General features: G+C 46.9%; 1 protein-coding gene across 4 annotated transcripts in view; it reads right to left on the bottom strand.

Annotated features, from left to right (window-relative positions):
* fbxl17 (F-box and leucine-rich repeat protein 17) overlaps positions 1–26,872 on the bottom strand; it is a 1,396,933-nt gene that overhangs the window by 1,351,716 nt on the left and 18,345 nt on the right. The window contains exons 1-2 of one of the 4 annotated variants that reach the window (XM_070884147.1): positions 26,036–26,054; positions 19,379–19,484 (exon numbers count right to left, since the gene is read on the bottom strand). The gene's annotated coding sequence lies outside the window, so the exon portion shown is untranslated. Of the gene's footprint in view, positions 1–19,374; positions 19,485–21,704; positions 21,728–26,035; positions 26,055–26,872 lie in introns of those variants that run through there. The other 3 variants (XM_070884148.1, XM_070884143.1, XM_070884142.1) reach the window with 3 other exon arrangements.

The raw sequence follows: 26,872 nt of genomic DNA, 5'->3' as shown, positions 1-26,872 counted from the left end.
GGCAGGAGCAAAGCAGGTAGCTCCTTCCCTCACAGCAGCTCAGCTCCAATTGAATAGGCCACGCCTCCACTGCTCCACCATTGGCCCTTGCAGGTGCAGCAGGTAATCAGGAAGGCAAATGGAATGTTGGCCTTCATTGCGAGAGGGATGGAGTACAAAAGCAGGGAGGTCCTGCTGCAACTGTACAGGGTATTGGTGAGGCCGCACCTAGAGTACTGCGTGCAGTTTTGGTCACCTTACTTAAGGAAAGATATACTAGCCTTGGAGGGTGTACAGAGACAATTCACTTGGCTGATTCCGGAGATGAGGGGGTTACCTTATGATGACATATTGAGTAGACTGGGTCTTTACACGTTGGAGTTCAGAAGGATGAGGGTTGATCTTATAGAAACATTTAAAATAATGAGAGGGATAGACAAGATCAAGGCAGAGAGGTTGTTTCCACTGGTCGGGGAGACTAGAACTAGGGGGCACAGCCTCAAAATACGGGGGAGCCAATTTAAAACCAAGTTAAGAAGGAATTTCTTCTCCCAGAGGGTTGTGAATCTGTGGAATTTTCTGCCCAAGGAAGCTGTTGAGGCTAGCTCATTGAATGTATTAAAATCACAGATAGATAGATTTTTAACCAAAAAGGGAATTAAGGATTACGGGGAGAGGGCGGGTAAGTGGAGCTGAGTCCACGGCCAGCTCAGCCATGATCTTTTTGAATGGCAGAGCAGGCTCGAGGGGCTTGATGGCCTACTCCTGTTCCTAATTCTTATGTTCTTATGTTCTTATGTTCTTATTTGGACAGCATTATTTCTGTGACACTTTTAGAAATCATCGATCATATATGATTGTTCAGATATGAGTTGGTGTGGCATCTATTGATATTACGTCACGCAATGCTGTAAGCTTTACTCATGTGGCATCACTTCAGGGTCTGCAGATGCGTCCGTGGCTGTCCGGGGGTGCTTCCCCCCGGGTGAGAGCACACGATCCTCCATGTCAGTGATGTCGCTGCGGACTGGTGGCCCCCCTCCCGCTTGCCTCTGCACGGACCTCATCATCGCTAGCTTCTTGTGTAAAAGGTGACAGGACGACATGGCATGAGATCATTGCGTGATATCATTGCTAGGTACTGTCACAGACACTGATACAACACATAACCGACATATGTAATCATGATTATTATGATTATTATCATTCTTTACCTAAAGACATACACCGTGACCACAGGCTTTGAGTAAAACATTCCCGGTAAAAGTGCAAGACCTCACATCTGCTGATAGTCACTCATGACTGTTACAAATCAAGTTATATAAATACATAAGTACATGTAAATCAATGTAATACTTACTCTTGCGGATCCCACAAGATTGTTCCATCATTTGCGACACTGGTTGCCCTCATGCACCTCATTGGTCGGCGACGAGACCCTCTCTACTATCTCGGTCCATATCCTCTGGTAGGCCTTTGGGGTGGGCATCCCGCGCCCTATCTGTATCAAATCACCCCAGCGTGACTCGATCTCCTGCAGGAGGGAGGCATTTGCCTCGTCTGGGAACCTCCTGGCTCTTTTGCGGCCTCCAATGTGCTTCTCTCCCACCTCTCTCCAGCATCAGTCTCCACAGCGGCTGTGATGCCTCCTCCTCTCCCTCCACTATAGGGCAAATTTGGTCAAATATGTGGCTGGTAACAGCAAATTTTTGTTTGCCTACTTGCTGTGAAGTTCTAAAGTCTCCCTCCTTTCTCCCAAAGCAGCCACACCACACCCAGCCACGCCTTCAGTCCCTCTGAGCTCTCTCTCTCTCTGTCTCCTCTTCTGCACATGTCATGGTGACCCTTGACCTCCAGAATCGTGGGAATCGAGCATTGCCATGCCGTTGCTAAGGATGGTCACACTTTACGGCAGAAGGTCAAAAAAATGTAACGCTACCGCCCATTTGATATCACTCATGGCAACACCCATTTTCAAAAATGTAAACTAGGTGTTTTGAGAAAGGCCGAGAAGCTGGCGATCTGAAAATCCTTTTTTACCGCCCATGCCGGAAATAACGGCCATTTTTGATAAGCACAAAAGTGGAGGTTCTAGCCCCATGTTCCAATTTTGCTCTTCCTACTATTTACATATGCACAGTTTGTGTTTTTATGTTTACCAAGTTACTGGACGCGAAGTTCGGATCTGGAATGCCTGTTATTTGGGCTCTATGAGTGCCCTTCGAGGACGGGAGGATGCAACCTCGAAAGCCCCTTTCTCGCCGGGCTGTCCATGAATAACTCATCTGAGTGTATTTCCCCTAAGGTGCATGCTGCGCACCAACCGCGAGGTCCCGCGCAGGCTGCTCACCAGCAGCTAATGTTGGAAGAGATTCCGTGTATGCGCGGCCGCACAGCAAATTTAAAGGGCCCACGCAGGGAAAAGAAATTAGAAGAAACATTGCCGGTAACTGCAACCCCAATTCCATATTCACCAACAATCCCACACCTTACCTTCCCTCTGCCACTGACCAGCACAGTGTCTGCTTGGCCACAATGCAAAAATAGAAGCCACCACAAAATAAACATTCAAATCCAAATTTATAAATCAAATCATGCCATATTGCATACAAACGTTAATTACTTACCCTTGTGCATTTCCTTAGTGCTTGTCTTCCATGTGCCTTCGCCTACCCTAGTGCTCTTATATGGTGCTACCCCAGTGGCTGCAGCATGGCTGCTGGAAGGCTGCTGACTTTCAGTGGAGGAGACTGCAGATGGGCTTGGAAGATGACCTCAAGCAGCTCAGGGCCTAGAAGGCCCGGCTGCGGACTGCACCACCTCAGTTTGGGCGGCAGCAGTCTGGGCTGGCTGGCTGACAGGCAACACCAAGGGCACTGGCGGTGTGACAGTGGTGGGTGGACGAATGCTGTCATCCTGAGACAGGACAGCAAGTTCATTCTCTATGGAGCCTCTTTCACTCCTCCAGGGCGACACTGCTGCAATTCTAGTAATTTGTTGCAGGACAGGTTGCTGGACTGCTGTGACACCCTGCAAGCCACTATGAACACTGGAATCTAGGGCCCAAGTGTCGGCCTCAGTTGCTCCTGATTTTTTGGAGCAACTGGTGTAGAACGGAGTATCTTAGAAATTCAAATTCTCGGCATTTAGTTTGCTCCAGTTCTAGTCAGTTCGAACAGTTTCACTTTGGAACAGAAGTGTCCGGCCATTTACGCCTGCTTTCAAAGTTTCGGCAGTGAAAACTTATTCCAAACTAACTTAGAATGGAGTAAGTGAAGATTTTTGTACGTTCGAAAAAACCTTGTCTACACTTTAGAAAATCAGACGTAGGTTACAAATTAGGTGTAGGGAACGAGGTGGCGGGGGGAGGGTGGGAGGAAGGGAAGTCATTAAATTCTACAATCAATCCTTAGTTATACTTATCCAAATATTATACAAATAAATCCAACCTGAATAAAAATTTATAAGCAAAGAAAAGATGAAATAAACCATGTTCCTACCTGTGTGAAACAGCAGCAGCCTTCGAGCTGCTGTGCTTCAGGCAGGCCTTTCATGTTGGAGACAGGCAGGGGTGTGGCGTCAGTGTCTGACATCAGCCCCCAACAGCGGCAGCAAGCAGCCTTCGAGCTGAGCTGCATTGCTGCAGGCCGGGCTTCATTCTGTTAATGGCTGGCCGGCAGCCGAAGGATCAACACCAGACGCACGCAGCTTTTCAAGGGGGTTGAGGCCATTCAGCCATGGGATAGGAGCGGCGTCAGTGGCTCGACGGCAGCCGAAGGATCAACACCGGACGCACGCAGCTTTTCAAGGGGGTTGAGGCCATTCGGCCATGGGATAGGAGCGGCGTCAGTGGCTGGCCGGCAGCCGAAGAATCAACATCAGACGCACGCAGCTTTTCAAGGGGGTTGAGGCCATTCGGCCACGCTTAAGGGGCGGCATCAGTGGCTCGACGGCAGCCGAGTCCTTTTAAAAATGGCCGAGTGCCAATGTTTGTTTGACAACGCGCACGCGCAGGGTTGCCGGCACCACGTTGGCTCATTTAAATTGGACCCGCCCCCCACTACTTACAGGATCGGCGCGAGTGTTTGGCTCCGCCCCCCGCTGTGACGAGCGCGCCGCGCCAAGCTGAGATTGAGCTCCGAGGAGCCGGAGAATATCAAAGTTTTTTTCTGGCGCACTTTTAGGCGCGAAGAACAGGCGTCCAGCTCGGAGGTGCGCCGTTTACGGCGCGGGCCGAAACTTGGGGCCCGAGAGCCATGATGGCAGCAGTCTGAGCTTCCACTGCAGCACTCAGACATTGGGTGGCTGCTGCTTGTGGTGCAATGGAGGCTGAGATATCGGCCATCAGACGCTACATCATCGTTGGGTCCTCAATTGTGCTAATGGAGTTGGCCACCACTTCCATGCTGGAAAGTGTTGTGTTCCTAACACAGATGAGACAGCACACAGGGAGGTTAAAGTAACAGTGACCGCAGTCTTTGTTAAGACACTCCAGAGTGAGGAACAGGCCTTCGGGGCCGGCTTATATGCAGTGCTCCCAAGGGATGCTGGGATCCCTTGGGACTTCAGGGGATGCGCTCCCTGGGGGCGGAACATGGGAGTGCATGCTTTACAGATACACAACATCACTCCCCCGCAAAGTCAAAGTGAAAACGATTTACAAGATGAGGTGGTCGGGAGCCTTTCTTTCCCTGGTGGACCGCCTCGGTACAAATGTCTGTTCTGGTGTGTTGGCTGTGCCCTCGCTGGGCTGGCATGCTGTTGGCCCTGCAGGGCTGCTGGGTGAGCCTGGCCTTGCTGGGCTGTGGGGTGTGATGTGTTCGATTTCCTGGTCCGGCGTGGTGTCATTGATCCTTTGGGTGTGTGTTGTGGGCTCGAAAAAGGTGGTGTCTGCTGTGGGTTGTTCAGGGCAGTCTGTGAACCGCAGCCTCGTTTGGTCCAGGTGCTTTCTGCAAATTTGTCCATTGTCTAGTTTGACTACAAACTCCCTTCTTCAGCTTTCATTGTGCCCGCGATCCACTTAGGATCATGTCCATAGTTTAGCACATACACAGGGTCATTCAGATCAATTTCCCGTGACACAGTGGCGCGGCCACCGTTTACATTTTGTTGCTGCCGCCTGCTCTCTACCTGAACATGCAGGTTGGGGTGAACCAGCAAGAGTCTGGTTTTAAGTGTACTTTTCATGAGTAGCTCAGCAGGGTGCACCCCTGTGAGTGAGTGGGGTCTCGTGCGGTAGCTGAGCAGTACTCGGGACAGGCGGGTTTGGAGTGAGCCTTCTGTGACTCGTTTGAGGCTGTTTGATTGTTTGTCCTGCCCGCTCTGCCTGCCCATTGGAGGCTGGTTTCAACGGGGCCGAGGTGACAGGTTTCATCCCATTGCGGGTCATGAATTCTTTAACTTTGGCACTGGTGAAACATGGCTTGTTGTCACTGACCAGTATGTCAGGCAGGCCATGGGTGGCAAACAAGGCCCTCAGGTTTTCAATGGTGGCGGTGGCGGTGCTTCCCGACATTATTTCACATTCAATCCATTTTGAAAAAGCATCCACCACCACCAGTAACATTTTACCGAGAAACGGGCCTGTATAGTTGACATGGATCCTCGACCATGGTCTGGAGGGCCAGGACCACAAACTTAGTGGTGCCCCTCTGGGCGTGTTGCTCAACTGACCACACACACTGCATTGCCGTACACAGGACTCTAAGTCAGAGTCGATACCGGGCCACCACACGTGGGATCTGGCCATCGCTTTCAGCATTACTATACCCGGGTGTGTGCTGTGGAGATCCGAGATGAACGTCTCCCTGCCCTTTTTGGATAACACTACGCGGTTACCCCACAACAGGCAGTCTGCCTGAATGGACAGGTCATCCTTTCGCTGCTGGAACGGCTTGATTAGCTCTTGCATTTCAACGGGGATGCTGGCCCAGCTCCCATGCAGTACACAGGTTTTTACTAGGGACAGCAGAGGATCTTGGCTGGTCCACGTCCTAATCTGGCGGGCCGTGACAGGTGATTTATCATTTTCAAACGCTTCCATAACCATCAACAAGTCTGCGGGCTGCGCCACCATCAACAAGTTTGCAGGCTGCGCCATTCCCACCCCTGTGGTGGGCAATGGTAACCGACTGAGAGCATCCGCACAGTTCTCGGTGCCTGGCCTGTGGCGGATGGTATAGGTATACGCTGATAGCACGAGTGCCCACCATTGTATGCGGGCTAAGGCATTCGTATTTATCCCCTTGTTTTCAGCGAACAGGGATGTGAGGGGCTTGTGATCGATTTCCAGCTCAAATTTGAGGCCAAACAGGTCCTGATGCATTTTCTTTACCCTGAACACACACGCTAATGCCTCTTTCTCAATCATGCTGAAGGACCTCTCGGCCTTAGACAAGCTCCTGGAAGCATAGGCGAAAGGTTGCAACTTCCCCACAACGTTAGCTTGTTATAATACACACCCGACTCCGTACAACGACGCATCACATGTTAGCACGAGTTTTTTACACGGGTTATACAATACAAGCAGCTTGTTGGAGCATAAAATGTTTCTGACTTTCTCAAAAGCAATTACTTGTTTTTTTCCCCCATACCCAGTTCTCACCTTTACACAATAACACATGTAGGGGCTCGAAGAGGGTGCTTAACCCTGGTAGGAAGTTACCAAAATAGTTGAGGAGTCCCAGGAACGACCGCAGCTCCGTGACGTTCTGTGGCCTGGGCGCGTTCCTGATAGCCTCTGTCTTGGCGTCTGTGGGCTGAATGCCGTCTGCCACAATCTTTCTCCCCAAAAACTCCATTTCTGTTGCCATGAAGACGCATTTCGACCTCTTCAGCCGCAGCCCTACGCGATCCAGTCGCTAGAGGACCTCCTCCAGGCTTTGTAGGTGCTCGACGGTGTCCCGACCCGAGACCAATATGTCGTCCTGAAAAACCACCGTGTGTGGTACCGACTTGAGTAGGCTCTCCATGTTTCTCTGGAAGATCGCTGCAGCCGACCAAATTCCAAACAGGCATCTGTTGTAAATGAACAGTCCCTTGATGCAGGTGAGGCCCTTCGAACACTCCTCCAGCTCCTGCGTCATGAAGGCCGAAGTCAGGTCGAGCTTGGTGAACATCTTGCCTCCTGTCAGCGTCGCAAATAGGTCGTCTGCCTTAGGTAGCGGGTATTGGTCCTGCAGCGAGAAACGATTAATAGTTACTTTATAATCGCCGCAAATCCTGACCGTGCCATCACTTTTGAGTACTGGAACAATTGGGCTGGCCCACTCGCTGAATTCCACATGGGGAGATGGTGCCCTCGCGTTGCAGCCTGTCAAGCTCAATTTCCACTCTCTCCCTCATCATGTGAGGTACCACTCGCGCCTTGTGATGAATGGGTCGTGCCTCTGGGGCCAAGTGGATCTGCACCTTCACCCTGGAAAAGTTTCCAATGCCTGGCTCAAAAAGGGAAGGAACTTTGTTAAGAACCCTGGTACATGAGGCCTCATCGACATGTGATAGCGCTCAGATGTCATCCCAGTTCCAGCGAATTTTGCCCAGCCAGCTCCTTCCAAGCAGTGTGGGGCCATCGCCCGGGACAATTCAGAGTGGCATTTCGTGCACCTTGCCCTCGTAGGTTAACTTTGACCATGGCACTGCCCAGGACAGTGATAAGCTCTTTGGTGTACGTTGTCAGTTTCGTGTGGATGGGGCTCAGGGCTGGTCTGAGTGCCTTGTTGCACCACAGTCTCTCATACATCTTGTTACTCATGATGGATTGGCAAGCGCCAGTGTCCAGTTCCATGGCTACGGGTAAGGCATTCAATTTTACGTTTAGCATTATAGGTGGACATTTCATCAAAAATGTGTGCACCCCGTGTACTTCAGCATCTGCCTCCTCTCTCTGAGGCTCGAAATTGCTTTGGTCCACCATGGACCGATCTTCCTCTGCCACATGGTGGTTAGCAGGTTTTGCAGAGCTTGCAGCTTGTCTGCAAGCTCGTTGGAGGTGCCCCATTGTTCCACAGCTCTTGCAAACATACCCTTTGAAGCGGCATGAATAGGCTGAATGGAAGCCTCCACAACGCCAACAAGGTGTGAATTGCCTTGCATTCATCCTTTGTTGCGGACTCTGAGTCATCTGGGTCACCTGAGGCCTGCTAGCAGTTGCAGACTCGTGGTTTCTGCCCTGTACATTTCTGCTTGCAAACACAGTTCCAGTTAATTTATGAACATTGCTAGCACTTGTGTGCTGAGAGATTTCTTTGGTGTTATCACTGGTGGACATAAATGCCTGTGCTATCGCAATGGCCTTACTGAGGGTCTGTGTCTCTACAGTCAAAAGTTTTCGTAGGATGGTCTCGTGGCCAATACTCAGTACAAAAAAGTCTCTGAGCATTTGCTCCAGGTAGCCATCAAACTCACATTGTCCTGCTTGGCTTGGCGACGTAGCTCGCCACTTCCTGACCTTCAGATCGCTGGTACGTATAGAATCGATACCTCGCCATCAACACGCTCTCCCTCGGGTTAAGATGCTCCCGTTCCAGTGTACACAGCTCCTCATATGACTTATCTGTGGGTTTCACTGGAGCCAGAAGATTCTTCATGAGGCTGTAGGTCGGTGCCCCTCAGAATGTGAGGAGGACCGCTCTCCTTTTTGCAGCGCTTCCTTCTCTGTCCAGCTCGTTGGCTACAAAGTACTGGTCTAGCTGTTCGACATAGGCTTCCCATCCTCACCCTCCGAGAACTTCTCCAGGATGCCCACAGTTTGCTACATCTTTGCGTTGGATTCGTGTACTCGTCGCCAGTTATTGTGTTCCTAACACAGATAAGACTGCACACAGGGAGGTTAAAGTAACAGTGACCTCAGTCTTTATTAAGACACTCCAGAGTGAGTAACAGGTCTTAGGAGCCGGCTTATATACAGTGCTCCCAAGGAATGCTGGGATCCCTTGGGACGTCAGGGGATGTGCTCCCTGGTGGCGGAACATGGGAGTGCATGCTTTACAGATACACAACAGAAAGGATGGACTCCAAGTTCTGCACAAAGTCCTGTGCCAAGTTAGTGACAGACTTCTCCATGCTCCTTGATATTGTATGCAGGCTTTCTGGCAGGCCTGCCAATGCACCAAGCATTTCATTGTGCATACCTGTTGTTGTGCATGGAGAAAGAGTCAGACTGAACACTGTGAGCTCAAAGTAAAGTGTGACCTTAGTCTTTTATTGCAGGTCTCCAGAGTGCCTCACCAACCTGTGAAGCCTCCTTAAATACGTGTGCTTCCAAGGGATTATGGATCCCTTGGGACTCCAGGAGGTGAGCCCTTTGGTGACTGTACAGAGTAAATACAAGTTTACATATATAACAACACTCCCCCCCCGAAAGTCAATCGTGCAATTATTTACAATGTGAGTGGATCTGGGGCCCTTCTTGCCCTGGTTGATCGTCTCGGTGCGAAAGCTGGAGTTGTTGAATCATTTGTTGGGCCCTCGCTGGGCTGCTGTGCAGCTGGCCTTGCTGGGCTGCCTGGTGTGTTGGGCCCTGCTGGGCTGCTGTGGATGATGGGTTCTGCTTCGTGGTCAATCGTTGCCACTGGTGTGTATGTTGGGGGATCAAAAAAGGTAGGGTCCAAAGTGGGTTGCTCAGGATAGTCCGTGAATCTGAGTTTGATTTGGTCCAAGTGTTTCCGGTGAATGAATCCATTTGAAAGTTTGACCCGAAATATCCTGCTCCCCTCTTTGGCCACAATGGTGCCGGGAAGCCACTTTGGACCTTTTCCATAATTTAATACAAATACAGGATCATTGATTTCAATCTCGCGTGACACATTTGCCCTATCATGGTATGCACTTTGTTGAAGCCGCCTGCTCTCGACTTGTTCATGTAGATCAGAGTGAACTCATGAGAGCCTTGTCTTAAGTGCTCTTTTCATGAACAGGTCAGCAGGTGGGATCCCAGTGAGCGAGTGGGGTCTCGTGCGGTAGCTAATCAGGACTCGGGATAGTCAAGTCTGCAGTGAGCCTGCAGTTAACCTCTTCAAGCCTTGCTTGATGGTTTGCACTGCTCTCTCTGCCTGACCATTGGACGCTGGTTTAAACGGGGCAGATGTGACCTGTTTCATCCCGTTACGTGTCATGAATTCTTTGAACTCAGCACTGGTAAAACATAGCCCGTTGTCTCTCACCAGGACATCGGGTAGGCCGTGTGTGGCAAAGATGGCCCGCAGGCTTTCAGTAGTAGCAGCGGACGTGCTAGCCGACATTATCTCACATTCAATCCACTTGGAGTACGAGTATACAACCACAAGGAACATTTTACCCAAGAACGGGCCTGCATAGTTGACGTGTACCCTAGACCACGGTTTGGAGGGCCAAGACCATAAACTTAGTGGCGCCTCCCTGGATGCATTACTTAACTGCGAGCATATATTACATCTGTGAACGCAGAACTCTAAGTCCGCATCGATACCGGGTCACCACATGTGTGATCTGGCTGTCGCTTTCATCATTACGATGCCAGGGTGGGTACTGTGAAGGTCATTGATGAAGGTGTCTCTGCCCTTCTTGGGGACCACTACTCAATTGCCCCACAGAAGGCAGTCTGCCTGTATAGACATTTCAGCTTCGCGCCGCTGGAACGGCTTTGTCTCTTCCTGCATTTCCACTGGGATACTCGACCAGCTCCCGTGAAGCACACAGCTTTTGACTAGAGATAATAAGGGGTCCTGGCTTGTCCAGGTTTTGATCTGCCGGGCAGTGACGGGTGATTGCTCACTCTCAAATGCTTCCATAACCATGGCTAAATCTGCGGGCTGTGTCATTTCAACCCCCGTGGTGAGCAATGGCAGCCTACTGAGAGCATTGGTGCAGTTTTCTGTTCCTGGCCTGTGGCGGATGGCGTAGTTCTATGCGGACAACATGAGCGCCCATCTCTGGATCTGGGCCGATGCGTTGGGATTTACCCCTTTACTGTCGGAGAAGAGAGATATAAGTGGCTTATGGTCAGTTTCCAATTCGAATTTTAGCCCAAACAGGTATTGATGCATTTTCTTTACCCCATAGACACACGCTCACGCTTCTTTCTCAATCATGCTGCAGGCTCTCTCAGCCTTCGACAGACTCCTGGATGCATAAACAACCGGTTGCAGTTTCCCAAAATCATTAGCTTGTTGCAATACACACCCGACGCCATATGATGGCGCATCACATGCGAGTACCAAACGCTTACATGGATCATACAACACAAGCAATTTGTTTGAGCATAACAATTTTCTCGCTTTTACAAAGACATTTTCTTGGCTTTTGCCCCAAACCCATTCGTCCCCTTTTCGTAGTCAGACATGCAGTGGTTCTAACAGTGTGCTGAGACCTGGTAAGAAGTTACCAAAGTAGTTCAGGACTCCCAGAAACGACTGCAGCTCTGTCACGTTCTGTGGCCTCGGTGCGTTCTCGATTGCTTCCGTCTTCGCGTTGGTGGGCCTGATGCTGTCCGCCGCAATCCTCTTTCCCAGGAACTCCACTTCAGGCGCCAGGTTAACCTGAGCTCCACGCGGTTGAGTCGACTAAAAACCTCCTCCAGGTTCTGCAGATGCTCGACTGTGTTCCGACTTGTGACCAAGATGGCGTCCTGGAAGACCACGGTGTGCGGGATCGACTTCAGTAAGCTTTCCATGTTTCTCTGGAATATCGCCACCGCCGATCGGATTCCAAATGGGCATCTGTTGTAAACAAAAAGACCTTTGTGCGTGTTGATGCAGGTGAGAGCCTTCGATGATTCCTCCAGCTCTTGCGTCATGTCAGCTGAAGTCAGATCCAGCTTCATGAACGTCTTTCCTCCCGCCCGCGTTGCAAAGAGGTCGTCGGCCTTTGGTAATGCGGATTGGTCCTGCCGGGAGAAACGATTGATAGTTACTTTGTAATCGCCACAGATTCTGACGGTGCCGTCTGCCTTGAGGACTGGGACAATAGGACTGGCCCACTCGTTGAACTCGATCAGGGAAATGATGCCTCTCTTTGCAGCCAGTCTGGCTCGATCTCTACCCTTTCTCTCATCATGTACGGTACTGCTCTCGCCTTGTGATGGATGTTCACGCCCCCGGAGTTAGATGGATCTGCACTTTTGCTCCTTGGAATTTTCCGATGCCTGGTTCGAACAGCGAAGGAAATTTGTTTAACACCTGGGCACACGAAGTGTCGTCAGCGGGCGATAGCGCTCGGATGTCGTCCCAGTTCCAGCGTACCTTTCCCAGCCAGCTCCTGCCGAACAGCGTGGGACCATCACCCAGTACCACCCAGAGTGGTAGCTTGTGCACTGCTCCATCATAGGAGACCTTTACGGTAGCACTGCCGATTACAGGAATCAGTTATTTCGTGTATGTTCTTAGTTTTGTGCGAACTGGAGTTAAGACTGGCCTTGAGGCCTTGTTGCACCACAACCTTTTGAAAGTCTTTTTGCCCATGATGGACTGGCTCGCGCCCGTGTCCAGCTCTGCTGACACCGGGAATCCATTTAGTTCAACATTTAGCATTATCGAGGGACAATTCGTGGTGAATGTGTGCAACCCATGTACCTCTGCCTCCTCAATCTGAGGCTCTGGTTCGTCGTGATCCTCTGTGGATCTGTCCTTCTCTGCAACATGGTGGTTTGCAGGTTTAACAGGCTTTGCAACTCGCCTGCACACTCATTGGAGGTTCCCATTATTCCACAGCCCTTGCAAACGTACTCTTTGAATCGGCATGAATGGAAACAATGATCACCCCCGCAGTGCCAACAAGGTGCTAATGGCCTTGCATTCATCACCCTTGATGGTGGAGTCTGAGACATCTGCAGACGTGTAGCTGCAGGTATGTGTGACCTGCCCTGTACGTTATGATTCGAAAACATCACTTTTTTCACAGTACTTGTAGCAGCATTTGTGTGCTGAGAGATTTACTTTGTATTGTCACTGGTGGCAATGAACGCCTGGGCTATCGCTATGGCCTTACTCAAGGTTGGGGTCTCTACAGTCAAAAGCTTGCGAAGTATGGTTTCGTGGCCAATGCCAAGTACGAAAAAGTCTCCAAGCATGTGCTCCAAATGTCCTTCAAATTCGCAATGTCATGCAAGGCGTCTTAGCTCGGCGACATAACTCGCCACTTCCTGGCCTTCAGACGTGTTGTCGGTGTAGAACCGGTATTTCGCCATCAGAACGCTTTCCTTTGGGTTCAAATGCTCTCGGACCAGTGTGCACAAATCGTCGTACGATTTTTCTGTGGGTTTCGCTGGAGTGAGCAGATTCTTCATGAGGCCATACCTTGGTGCCCCACAGATGATGAGGAGGATCGCCCTTCATTTGACAGTGCTCTCTTCCCCATTTAGCTCGTTGGCCACTAAGTATTGGTCGAGTCGCTCCACAAAAGTTTCCCAATCATTCCCTGTGAGAATTTCTCCAGGGTGCCCATTGTTCTCTGCATCTTTGGATTTTCTATCTGTATCTTGTCGCCAGTTGTTGTGTATGGAGAAAGAGTCAGACTGAACATTGTGAGCTCAAAGTAAAGTGTGACCTTAGTCTTTTATTGCAGGTCTCCAGAGTGCCTCTCCAACCTGCCTCCTTAAATACCTGTGCTCCCAAGGGATTATGGGATCCCTTGGGACTCCAGGGGGTGAGCCCTCTGGTGACTGTACAGAGTAAATACAAGTATATATATGTCGCCTGTAGCCTGCCCCATCGAAGTGCTCACCTGAGTCTTACCGCAGGTAAAGGTTACACAGACAGATAGGGACTGGATGACCAACAGGAAGAGTAGTGGAAGGAAGGTCATGCAGAGGTCCCCTGCGGTCATCCCCCTCCAAAACAGATACACCGCTTTGGGTACTGTTGGGGTGGATGACTCATCAGGGGAGGGCAGCAGCAGCCAAGTCCATGGCACCGTGGGTGGCTCTGCTGCACAGAGGGCAGGAAAAAGAGTGGGAGAGCTATCGTGGTAGGGGATTCTATTGTAAGGGGAATAGATAGACGTTTCTGCGGCTGCAATCGAGATTCCAGGATGGTATGTTGCCTCCCTGGTGTAAGGGTCAAGGATATCTCGGAGCGGCAGCAGGACATTTTGGAGTGGAAGGGTGAACAGCCAGTTGTCGTGGTGCATATAGGTACCAACGATATAGGTAAAAAATGGGATGAGGTCCTACAAGCTGAATTTAGGGAGCTCGGAGCTAAATTAAAAAGTAGGATCTCAAAGGTAGTAATCTCAGGATTGCTGCCAGTGCCACGTGCTAGTCAGAGTAGGAATCACAGGATTGCTCAGATGAATACGTGGCTTGAGGAGTGGTGCAGAAGGGAGGGATTCAAATTCCTGGGACATTGGAACCTGTTCTGGGAAAAGGTGGGACCAGTACAAACCGGACGGTCTGCACCTGGGCAGGACCAGAACCAATGTCCTCGGGGGAGTGTTTCCTAGTGCTGTTGGGGAGGGGTTAAACTAATATGCAGGGGGATGGGAACCTATGCAGGGAGACAGAGGGAAGTAGAATGGGGGCAGAAGCAAAAGATCGAAAGAAGAAAAATAAAAGTGGAAGGCAGAGAAACCCAAGGCAAAAATCAAAAAGGGCCACTGCAGCAAAATTCTAAAAGGGAAAGTGTGTTAAAAAGACAAGCCTGAAGGCTCTGTGCCTCAATGCGAGGAGTATTCGTAATAAGGTGGATGAATTAACTGCACAGGTAGCAATTAATGAATATGATATAATTGGCATCACGGAGACATGGCTCCAGGGTGACCAAGGTTGGGAAGTCAACATCCAGGGGTATTCAACATTCAGGAAGGATAGACGGAAAGGAAAAGGAGGTGGGGTAGCGCTGCTGGTTAAAGAGGAAATTAACGCAATAGTAAGGAAGGACATTCGCTTGGATGATGTGGAATCTGTATGGGTGGAGCTGCGGAATACCGAAGGGCTGAAAATGCAAGTGGGAGTTGTGTACAGACCACCAAACAGTAGTAGTGAGGTTGGGGTTAGCATCAAACAAGAAATTAGGGATGCGTGCAATAAAGGCATAGCAGTTATCATGGGTGACTTTAAACTACGTATAGATTGGGCTAACCAAACTGGTAGCAATACAGGGGATGAGGATTTCCTGGAGATAATTAGGGATGGTTTTCTCGACCAATATGTCAAGGAACCAACTGGACTGGCCATCTTAGACTGGATGATGTGTAATGAGAAAGGACTAATTAGCAATCTTGCCGTGCGAGGCCCCCTGGGGAAGAGTGACCATAATATGGTAGAATTCTTTATTAAGATGGAGAGTGACACAGTTAATTCAGAGACTAGGGTCCTGAACTTGAGGAAAGGTAACTTTGATGGTATGAGACGTGAATTGGCTAGAATAGACTGGCAAATGATACTTAGAGGGTTGATGTTTGATAGGCAATGGCAAACATTTAAAGATCACATGGATGAACTTCAACAACTGTACATCCCTGTCTGGAGTAAAAATAAAACGACAAAGGTGGTTCAACCGTGGCTAACAAAGGAAATTAAGGATCATGTTAAATCCAAGGAAGAGGCATATAAATTGGCCAGAAAAAGCAGAAAACCTGAGGACTGGGATAAATTTAGAATTCAGCAGAGGAGGACAAAGGGTTTAATTAGGAGGGTGAAAATAGAGTATGAGAGGAAGCTTGCCGGGAAGATAAAAACTGACTGCAAAAGCTGCTATAGATATGTGAAGAGAAAAAGATTAGTGAAGACAAACATAGGTCCCTTTTGCAGTCAGATTCAGGTGAATTTATAATGGGGAACAAAGAAATGGCAGACCAGTTGAACAAATACTTTGGTTCTGTCTTCACGAAGGAAGACACAAATCACCTTCCGGATGTATTAGGGGACTGAGGGTCGAGTGAGAAGGAGGAACTGAAGGATATCCTTATTAGGCTGGAAATTGTGTTCGGGAAATTGATGGGATTGAAGGCCGAAAAATCCCCGGGGCCTGATAGTCTGCATCCCAGAGTACTTAAGGAAGTGGCCCTTGAAATATTGAATGCATTGGTGATCATTTTCCAACAGTCTATCGACTCTGGATCAGTTCCTATGGACTGAAGGGTAGCTAATGTAACACCACTTTTTAAAATAGGAGGGAGAGAGAAAACAGCTAATTATAGACCGGTTAGCCTGACATCAGTAGTGGGGAAAAAGTTGCAATCAATTATTAAAGATGAAATAGCAGCGCATTTGGAAAGCAGTGACAGGATCGGTCCAAGTCAGCATGGATTTATGAAAGGGAAATCATGCTTGACAAATCTTCTGGAATTTTTTGAAGATGTAACTAGTAGAGTGGATAAGGGAGAACCAGTGGATGTGGTGTATTTGGACTTTCAAAAGGCTTTTGGCAAGGTCCCACGCAAGAAATTGGTGTGCAAAATTAAAGCACATGGTATTGGGGGTAATGTACTGACGTGGATAGAGAACTGCTAGGATAAACGGGTCCTTTTCAGAATGGCAGGCAGTGACTACTGGGGTGCTGCAGGGCTCAGTGCTGGGACTCCAGCTATTCACAATATACATTCATGATTTAGAGGAAGAATGTTCTTGCTATTGAGGGAGTGCAGCGAAGGTTCACCAGACTGATTCCAGGAATGGTTGGGCTGTCATATGAGGAGAGACTGGATCAACTGGGCCTTTATTCACTGGAGTTTAGAAGGATGAGAGAGGATCTCATAGAAACATATAAGATTCTGACGGGACTGGACAGGTTAGATGCGGGAAGAATGTTCCCCATGTTGGGGAAGTCCAGAACCAGGGGACACAGTCTAAGGATAAGGGGTAAGCCATTTAGGACTGAGATGAGGAGAAACTTCTTCACTCAGAGAGTTTTTAACTTGTGGAATTCCCTACCGCAGAGAGTTGTTGATGCCAGTTCATTGGATATATTCAAGAGGGAGTTAGATATGGCCATTATGGCTAAAGGGATCAAGGGGTATGGAGAGAAAGCAGGAAAGGGGTACTGAGGTGAATGATTAGCCATGATCTTATTGAATGGTGGTGCAGGCTCGAAGGGCCAAATGGCCGACTCCTGCACCTATTTTCTATGTTTCTATGTTTCCACTGAAGCAGAACTCATGTGTGATCTTGCCCTCCGGCAAGCTGACACCTGCGCTATCCTTGCCCCCTGCCCTGGCTGCAGGCCACTCGTGCACGTTGTCTCACCATATGCAGATCCCGCCTCTATGCTATCCTCTATTACAACTATGGCTACATTCCAAAAGTATTTCATTGGCTGTAAAGAGCTCTGAGACGTCTGGCGATCGTGAAAGACACGATATAAATCCAATTCTTTCTTTCTTTCTCAAAATAACGCGCAATGTCAGTATCTGAGCTGGTGATTGCGAGTGTAAAATCGAGTAACAGTGTGTCTTTATCATCACTGTCTTGTTGCCCTTCCACCCATGTCTGGCCTGGTTGCAGTTCTTGGGTATCTGAAAGGAGGAAGGCACAAGGGTAAGATTATGGTGAGGGGAGGGGGGAAAGCAAGAGGTGCATGCTTATACCAACTGCAGCTTGTAAATCAGAAGAGATTATGAGTTGAGGGGGCAGTGGGAAGTGGGATGTGAGAAAGAGGATTAGACATGAGGATAGCCATGGCTATTCCAATAATGGCTAGCACTATCACCTCCATGGGTGTTAGGACATGCAGCCACGCGTGTCCCAACCGGTTAGCTCCTGCTGCCTCCAGTGGTGCGCCATCTTGTCCTGCAAGAGAGAGGGAAGTGTGTCAGTGAGTGTCATGCAATCTGTTTGGGTGGTGTGGCTGTCGTGGTTGAAAAGCTGGCAGTGTGTGCAGGCTGTGAGATGTGGGTGTGAAGCTTCCAGCAGTGGTAAGTGCGTGAGGCTGAGGTGAAGTTATGAATGTAAGGTATGAGTCCTGATTGATAGAGACTGTTGGTCGGTGAGCAATGGGGCTGTGGTGTATTGAGCAGTGGCTAAGTCTGGTGGTGCAGTTGGTAGGCTATGGCATTTGAAGATGAATTCATTGATCTTGACCACTCGTGTGAGGTCATTTAATTTCTTGAGGCACTGCATCCATGTCCTCGGGGTTTGACTCTTGGCATTGATGGGCATGGCTATCTGCTCCCACTTCCTTCTGACCGCGTGTCTGGAGGGCTTCCTGGCCCCCTGTGGATACAACACATCTCTCTTTCTTACCACCTCTTCTATCTAGGCCTCCAGTGCAGTGTCGGAAAACCTTGAAGCCCCCTCTCTCCCATGTTGTGCCATTCTTCACTGTTTCCCAGGCCAAAATGACTTTCAGCACCTGCTCCAGCTACAATGCACCTACTCTTTAAGAGCTGCAGGCTGGCTTTCAGCAATGCAGTCTATCTTTAACTGGTGCTAGCCTCGACGATTTTATGCCCCCTGCTGATGCATGCAGCACTGATTGCACGGAGATATCATGTATATGAACAGGCAGCATGAAGTTGGCGTGCTGCCTGCATTGCACTAACATGCACGGGTTAATCTAGCATCACAATCCCTGCGTCCGTTTTCGAGGGTTATCAAATTTAGCCCCCATTATTTTCTACTGTTGTGGTCTCACCAATCATATTTTACAAAACTGTCCTGCTCTTCTCCTAGCCCACCCCGCTACAAAATACTGTGCAATCACACTGCAGAAAAAGTACTGTTTCTCCAAGATAATGTCACCATGACAGTTCAAGATCAACCCACTCGAAACTCCTGGAATAAAATTTATTATATAATTAAAAATATAGATTCTGCATTTTTATCCTTTGACATTTTGCCACAGTTTGGATAAAAGGAACTTACTAAAGTTCACAAAAAAAATACAAAATTACAACCAGAAAAAGAAATGCAAACAGATAAATTACGCACTATATATTGTTTAGTCACTATGCATCTCTCTCAACATGTAAACTACCATTTATAGCTCCTTTGTGATTACAGAAACCATATAAAACATCCTCTTTGAAAACATACTCCTCTCTAAATTAGGATTTTTATATATTTAGGATTCTTATATATCCCCAAGGACAGTTAGTCTCTGCTGTATTTAATGTACTTTAGAAACTGGGTGAGCCTATTGTATAAAAAGAGTAAAGATAATGAACTGCATTCTATGTATTGCACAAGTCAATTCTTTCAGTCTGTTCTATATATAATTTAAATCAGCTGTTTGAATTTTTATAATTACACCCACTTTTTTGGCAATTTGCCTTGCATAGTTACAGCAAAACATGCAGAAACTTTATCAACGTATTGGTAAACTGAGAACATGTTAGCCATGATTATAAACACAGGGGAAGGATTAAAAAAACTACAACATAATAAAATCCTAATAAATATGTCTGCAGATTGCATCAGACTGTTTTACAGACTATTTGTTACAATGACTTAAGTGGAAGTAAATAAATTAAATTTTATCTTACTTACTATTTTGGTTCAGCCGTTGTCTCGTTGGTTCAATATGCAGATAAATGCAAACAATGAACACTAAATCAACTCTTCCCACAGGCCTATTGGTAGCGATGACAGGTGCCTGACAAATGCAGAGATAGAGAAAGAGCTCTATTCAATGCTGTTCATTTTTGTTCACTGAATTACCAATCCAAAAGCTTAACACTGCAAATGGTAATATCAGTTAGGAAAAATCAGGCCTGTGTTCTCAGACAGAGCAAAATGCAGTTTGCCTTGCCACATGCAGGGCCTTTATATTTGTGAAATCTAGATCATTTTGTAAATTAGGATGAAATAGCAACACTCGGGCATTAGATAACCATAAAAGTTACAGCATAGAAGGACACCATTCCACTCATCATGCCTGTGTAGTTTGTTACCTCTAACTCTCTTTTACCTATTTTTGCAAAACAAATTATAATTTAATGAGATAATCAGAAATCAAAATTAACTTTCCTGCGCACTTATAGTTTTACTTGCTTGAATGTTATTTTTTCATCAGATTTTTCTGACAAAATACAGCAGTGATATGGTGAGCAGAGAGATCATGAAGCATGAAGAGTGGACATGTGATGTAAATACTCATTTAAAAAAATCATGCTACCGCTAATGCTTTCCTGAAACTGGAAATTATTTAAATATTAAATTTGATGCCCAAAAGTCTACTGTTTAGCAGTATTAATGAAACATTCACAGGAAATCAAGGGAATTAAAAATCTGTGTTATGCTTTTCAGCATGCTAAATCTACAGTAGTTGATTTCAGATTAATCTACCTGTAACAAGTTTGAGCATAAAATAAAAGACAGAAAATGCTGGAAATGTGCAGCAGGTAAATCAGGATCTGAAAGGAAATACCATTCATGCATGCTTGTCCCAGAATTTGTAGTTTTTCTTTTTATCTCTGATTCAAGCCCAATTTATATTTCGGATGAATGCACAAAAATACTTATCGTCCTTGGCAGGCTTTCATCTGGAATCAACTATAGATACCAATATATTAAAGTATAAATAAATGATGTTTTAGCCACCCCTAGTTGCTCTAAAATGCCCAGTAACTAGTTGTCTATCTGGCCAAATTTAAAAGCTTACATATTTTGGTGTTTCTTTTAGTTTTTCTGAAGATAAGTGGAACACTTTCTAACTTTTGATATCCAGTATCAGCAACATACAGTCTGGTATATACAAGTTCGTTGCAAGCTAAGGCTTCCTCGCTTTAACCTCCAACCACTCCAACAACAACAACTTGCATTAACATAGCGCCTTGAACGTAATAAAACATCCCAAGGCACTTCACAGGAGGATTATCAAACAAAATTTGACACCAAGCCACATAAGGAGATATTAGAACAGATAACTTTTAAGGAGCCTCTTAAAGGAAAAAGAGAGGTAAAAGGTGGAGATGTTTCGGGAGGGAATTCCAGAGATTAGGGCCTCAGCAGCTGAAAGCGTGACCGCCAATGGTGGAGCAATTAAAAGCGGGGTAGCGCAAGAGGCCTGAACTGGTGGAGTGCAGATATCTTGGAGGTTAGAAACACAGAAAATAGGTGCAGGAGTAGGCCATTCGGCCCTTCGAGCCTGCACCACCATTCAATAAGATCATGGCTGATCATTCACCTCAGTACCCCTTTCCTGCTTTCTCTCCATACCCCTTGATCCCTTTAGCCGTAAGGGCTGTGTGGCTGGAGGAAATTACAGAGATAGGGAGGGGTGAGTCCATGAAGAGATTTGAAAAAAAAAGAGAGAATTTTAAAATGGAGCTGTTGCTCAACCAGTAGCCAATGTAGGTCAGCGAGCTTAAGGGTGATTGATGGATAAAGGGGACTCCCCGTTATATCAATGCGAATTCCTCTGTTTTACACACTAGCCATATTTTTGGGCTGACTGAATTAGGCTGCTAATTTCGGGCCAATTATTTCATGCTGCATTATAGACAGTTTAGTACTGTGAAAGAAAAAAAGAAATACTTGCATTTTTATAGCACCTTTCATGTCCCAAAGCGTTTTACAGTCAGTGAAGTACTTATGAAGTGTCGTCACTGATGTAATGTAGGAAACCCAGCAGCCAATTTGCACACAGCAAGGTCCCACAACCAACAATGTGATAATGACCAGATAATCTGTTTTAGGGATGTTGATTAAGGGATAACTATTGGCCGGGACACTGGGGATAACTGCCCTGCTCTTCTTCAAAAAAGTGTAATGGGATATTTTATGTCCTCCTGAGAGGGCAGACAGAGCCTTGTTGTAACGTCTCACGTGAAAGACAGCACATCAGACAATGCAGTATTCCCTCAGTACCAACCTGGATTGTTCGTCTAGATTTTTGTCCTCAAGTCTCTAGAGTGGAATTTGAATCCACAGCCTTCTGACTCAGTGGCCAGAGTACTACCCACCAAGCCACAGCTGACACTTGGACCTACATTCATAAGAAACTGAGCTGAAACTTGCCATACTCATGTTACCCTGTACCCTTCCACTCAACAGAGAGAGGAGACATCATTCTATCAGTTTGGCTGGATTGATCCTGGATCCCAAAAGTAAAACCAGAATTTTCCAACTTACCGAGCCACCACAGTCTCTGTTTTAATTAACTGTCAGCTTTAATGTCATATTTGTTATTGAAGTAGAAACACAGCTATTTGTTCTAAAATACAAAATAAATAATCGTGATTAAAACAAAGCATAATGAAATTGGTATCAGCAAACAAAAATGCCTACAACAACAGCTGAACTATTAAACAACAATTTTCCTGCTCCAGTGAGCAATTGAGTTGTACAGATTTTATCCTTGGAGTTAGCTAGTCTCAGGCAGAATGGCAGCAGTAGCACTATATCTGGTCTCAGCACCCTGGCAAGGAATGGTCATGGGTTCCACTCCTGATTATTAACTAGTTGTATATATGATCGGGCATGATTGTTGTTATATATGCAAGCACTCTAGTAATGAGGTAGGGTATTGTACTTGAACTATCGTGACCTTAGTCCATTTATTGTAGCTCCCTGAGTGAAGACACAATGAGCTGAGCTCCCTTTTATACTTGGTTACCTGCAGTGTGCAGGTGACCCTTAAGTCTCCACCAGTAGCACCCTCTGGTGGTACAGGTATGGTGTATACAGTGTGAAGATACATTCAGTGGTCTAATGTTACAGTACATACATTACACATACACAACAATTGTGATTTCCTCCTCCCTGGCAGTGGTCACCACAGTATCCAATTGTTAGTGTCAAATGTTATTATCTGCATGTATGAAAAAACGAATTAATTTTGACATCCCTTTTCATGATTGTATGTTTAAATGAAGACCAACTTTATTATTGTTAAATCAAACATCTACAATTATGAACAAAGAAAATATTACAGATTTTAAGAACATACATAAGAACATAAGAAATAGGCCCAGGAGTAGGCCATTTGGCCCCTCGAGCCTGCTCCGCCATTCAATAAGATCATGGCTCGTCTGATCTTGGCCTCAACTCCACTTCCCTGCTCGCTCCCCATAACCCTTGACTCCCTTATCATTCAAAAATCTGTCTTTCTCCACTTTAAATATATTCAATGACCCAGCCTCCACAGCTCTCCGGGGTAAAGAATTCCAAAGATTCACGACCTTCTGAGAGAAGAAATTCCTCCTCATCTCCGTTTTAAATCGGCGACCCACATTGATATTTTTGTTAGCCAGATATAAAGACAGATTTGGTCCATTTTAGAAATAATATTTTCTCCATAATATTCTCCAACTGTACCTTGAATGAATCTGAGCTTAGAACATAAGAACATGAGAACATAAGACTCAGGAGCAGGAGTAGAGCATTTGACCCCTCAAGCCTGCTCCGCCATTTAATAAGATCATGGCTGATCTGATCATGGACTCAGCTCCATTTCCCTGCCCGCTCCCCATAGCCCTTAATTCCCTTATCGCTCAAAAATCTGTCTATCTCCGCCTTAAATATATTCAATGACCCAGCTCTCCGGGGCAGAAAATTCCACAAATTTACAAACCTCTGAGAGAAGAAATTCCTCCTCGTCTCAGCTTTAAATGGGCGACTCCTTATTCTGAGACTATGCCCCCGAGTTTTAGTTTCCCCAATGAGTGGAAATATCCTCTCAGGATCCACCTTGTTGAGCCCCCTCATTATCTTATATGCTTCGATAAGATCACCTCTCATTTTTCTGAACTCCAATGTGTATAGGCCCAACCTACTCAACCTATCTTCATCTCCGGAATCTACCTAGTGAACCTTCTCTGAACAGCCTCCAATGCAAGTATATCCTTCCTTAAATACGGAGACCAAACCTGTACACAGTATTCTCCGTGTGGCCTCACTAATACCATATACAGTTGTAGCAGGACATCTCCGCTTTTATACTCTGTCCCCGTTACAATAAAGGCCAACATTCCATTTGCCTTCCTGATTACTTTCTCTACCTGCATACTAACTTTTTGTGTTTCATTCACAAGGTCCCCTAGGTCCCTCTGTACTGCAGCACGTTGCAATTTTTCTCCATTTAAATTATAATTTGCTTTTCTATTTTTTTCCCACCTCCAATACCCTGCCGAGCAGACCATTCCAAGTGTTGATCACTCTGCATTAAGTCCTTCTTCGCATTCATCCTAAATTCTCCTTTTACCAGTTTTAGCATATTTAACAACTTGACCTTGGATAGCATCTTTAATGTAAAAAATGTCCCAGGGTGCTTCACAGATAGATGTAAACAGCTGCCAAGCTAGGAAGACAGAGAGTAGGAGGGGTGACTTAAAGTTTGGCCCAAGATGAATTTCTCAAAGGTATTTAAGAGCAAGATGGTGAGGTTTAGGGAAGGTTTTCCAGACATGAGGATGCAGGATACTCAAGGCTCTACCACTAATGGTGGATCAGAGGTGAAGAAGCACAAAAGGCCAGAGTACGAGAACAGGGCAAGGAATTGAGCAGGACAACACCTCTTGCGTCAGCTTACCTTAATTCACCTTATCTACGCCACTGTACATCTTGTATATGTCTATAATGTCACCTCTCGGTCTAAAAAACCTCAGTTTCCCCCTCTGTCATTCTTTGCAACTCAACCTTTGATGACAGTGATCAGTCTTGATGCTCTTTGCTGCACTGTATCTCTGGTTTGAATGTTTTCTTTGTTATCAAAATGGAGCACAGTGCTTAATATGTGGTCTGAGCAGCACTATAAATTATTAGCATGGCAACACCTTCTAAGTTATACTCAATGGTCGAGCAATAAAATCTCGCACTATTCAGTTTTGTGCATTGCTATTCCACAGTGATTGACATGCTAAGCTACAACACTGGCATCTACCCGACAATGTGGAAAACTGCCCAGGCATGTTCTGTCCACAAAAAGCAGGACAAATCCAATTCAGCCAATTCCCGCCCCATCAGTCTACTCTCAATCATCAGCAAAGTGATGGACGATGTCGTCAACAGTACTATTGTCGGGAATGGTAGCATAGTGGTAATGCTGCTGGACTAGTAATCGAGAAACATGAGTTTACATCCCACCACAGCATCTGGGGAATTTAAATTAAATTAATTAACCAAATCAGGAATAAAAAGCTGGTATGCCACTGGTGACCATGGGCCCAAGTTTCGGGTGGAGTTGCTCCTATTTTTTTCGAGCAACTAGTTTAGTTTGAAGTATCTTAGAAATTGCAATTCTCGGCATTTAGTTTGCTCCAGTTCTAGTGAGTTAGTTTAGTTTTGTTTTAGTTCCGTTTTTTTTTCAAAAGGGGGCGTTACCAGCCACTTATTCCTTTTTTTGCAAGTTTAAGCAGCGAACAGTTACTTCAAACTAACTTAGAACTGACTAAGTGTCGACTTTTGTATGTTCAGAAAAACCTGGCGTACACTTTAGAATTAGGCGTAGGTAGTCAGAGATGGGGGGGGCGGGGGAAGGGAAGTTCGAGGGAAGGTGGGGATTTTCCAAAGCATTAAACACTTCACTTTTAAAAATAAAGAACCATCATCAATAATAAATGATAAATCAATCAATAAATACAAAATAAAAAATTAAAAAATAAAAATAAAAAATCATTCAATAAATCAATAAATAAAAAGTTCCTATCTCACGTACCCGTTCAGGAGCACCGGGAGCCCGGCCAGGGCTAGGGGCTGCATGCTGCAGGCTAGAAATCAGCATTCTGCCCGCTCCAGGAGTCCATTTGGCCAGGGCTCGGATCAGCATGCTTCGGGCCCCTCCCGCGCACCTGAAGCCATGAGACTTCATGGGATCCTGAGTCAATGCTGAGGACTCCCAGGGCCACTCCCTCCCAACTGTATACAGCCAGCAGCACACGCACATAGAATCTGGGGGCCAGGCGCGCAGACTCCACAGTGCACGCGTGCAGCTGCCGGCGCTCTTTTTGGCCTAGGGCTGTAGCTCCGCCCGCCTCCCCCCCTGCTATTGTGCTGCGCCGCACTGACTGCTGAACAGGCCTACTGCACTCGGAGAATCGCGAGGTAAGTTTTTGGCACGCTTTTCATTCTACAAAATAGGCGGGCCTCTTGGAGGTGCGCCGTTCTAGTGGATATCGGAAACTTGGGCCCCATGAAACTACCGGATTGTCAGAAAATATCATCGTTCATTAATGTCCTTTAGGGAAGGAAATCTGCCGTCCTTACCCAGTCTGGTCTATACGTGACTCCAGACCCACAGCAATGTGTTTGACTCTTAATTTCCCTCTGAAATGGCCGAGCAAACCACTCAGTTGTACACAACCACTATGAAAAACAGTAATAAGAATATTAATCTGGTATCGGCACTGGCTACAAACATGACAACCGCACACCCAGCCCAGTTGACCCTGCAAAGTCCTCCACACCAACATCTGGGGACTTGTGCCAAAATTGGGAGAGCTGTCCCACAGACTAGTCAAGCAAAAGCCTGACAGATTCATACTCACAAAATCATACCTTTCAGCCAATGTCCCAGACTCCTCCATCACTATCCCTGGGTATGTCCTGTCCCACTGGCAGGACAGAGCCACCAGAGGTGGTGGCACAGTCGTATACAATCGGGAGGGAGTGGCATTGTGAGTCCTCAGCATTGACTCAGAACCCCATGAAGTCTCATGGCTTCAGTTCAAGCATGGGCAAGAAAATATCCTGCTGATTACCACCTACTGCACTCCCCAACTGATGAATCAGTACTTCTCCATGTTGAACATCGCCTGGAAGAAGCGCTGCGAGTAGGAAGGGCACAGAATGTACTCTGGGTGGGAGACTTCAATGTCCATCACCAAGAGTGGCTTGCTAGCACCACTACTGGCCAAGTATTGAAGGACATAGCTGCCAGATTGGGCCTGCGGCAGGTGGTGAGACAACCAACACGAGGAAAAATCTACTTGACCTCGTCCTCATCAATCTACCTGTCGCAGTTGCATCTGTCTATGACAGCATTGGTAGCAGAGAGAGATTATACCCAGACCTATGCTTCCTCTCCAAAGACAGCAAAGGAAA

This window comes from Pristiophorus japonicus, chromosome 1, assembly GCF_044704955.1.
Source record: "Pristiophorus japonicus isolate sPriJap1 chromosome 1, sPriJap1.hap1, whole genome shotgun sequence".
NCBI classification, from domain to species: Eukaryota; Metazoa; Chordata; class Chondrichthyes; family Pristiophoridae; genus Pristiophorus; species Pristiophorus japonicus.
The sequence above is the reverse complement of the archived record's forward strand: the minus strand, read 5'-3'. Positions and strand labels throughout refer to the sequence as shown.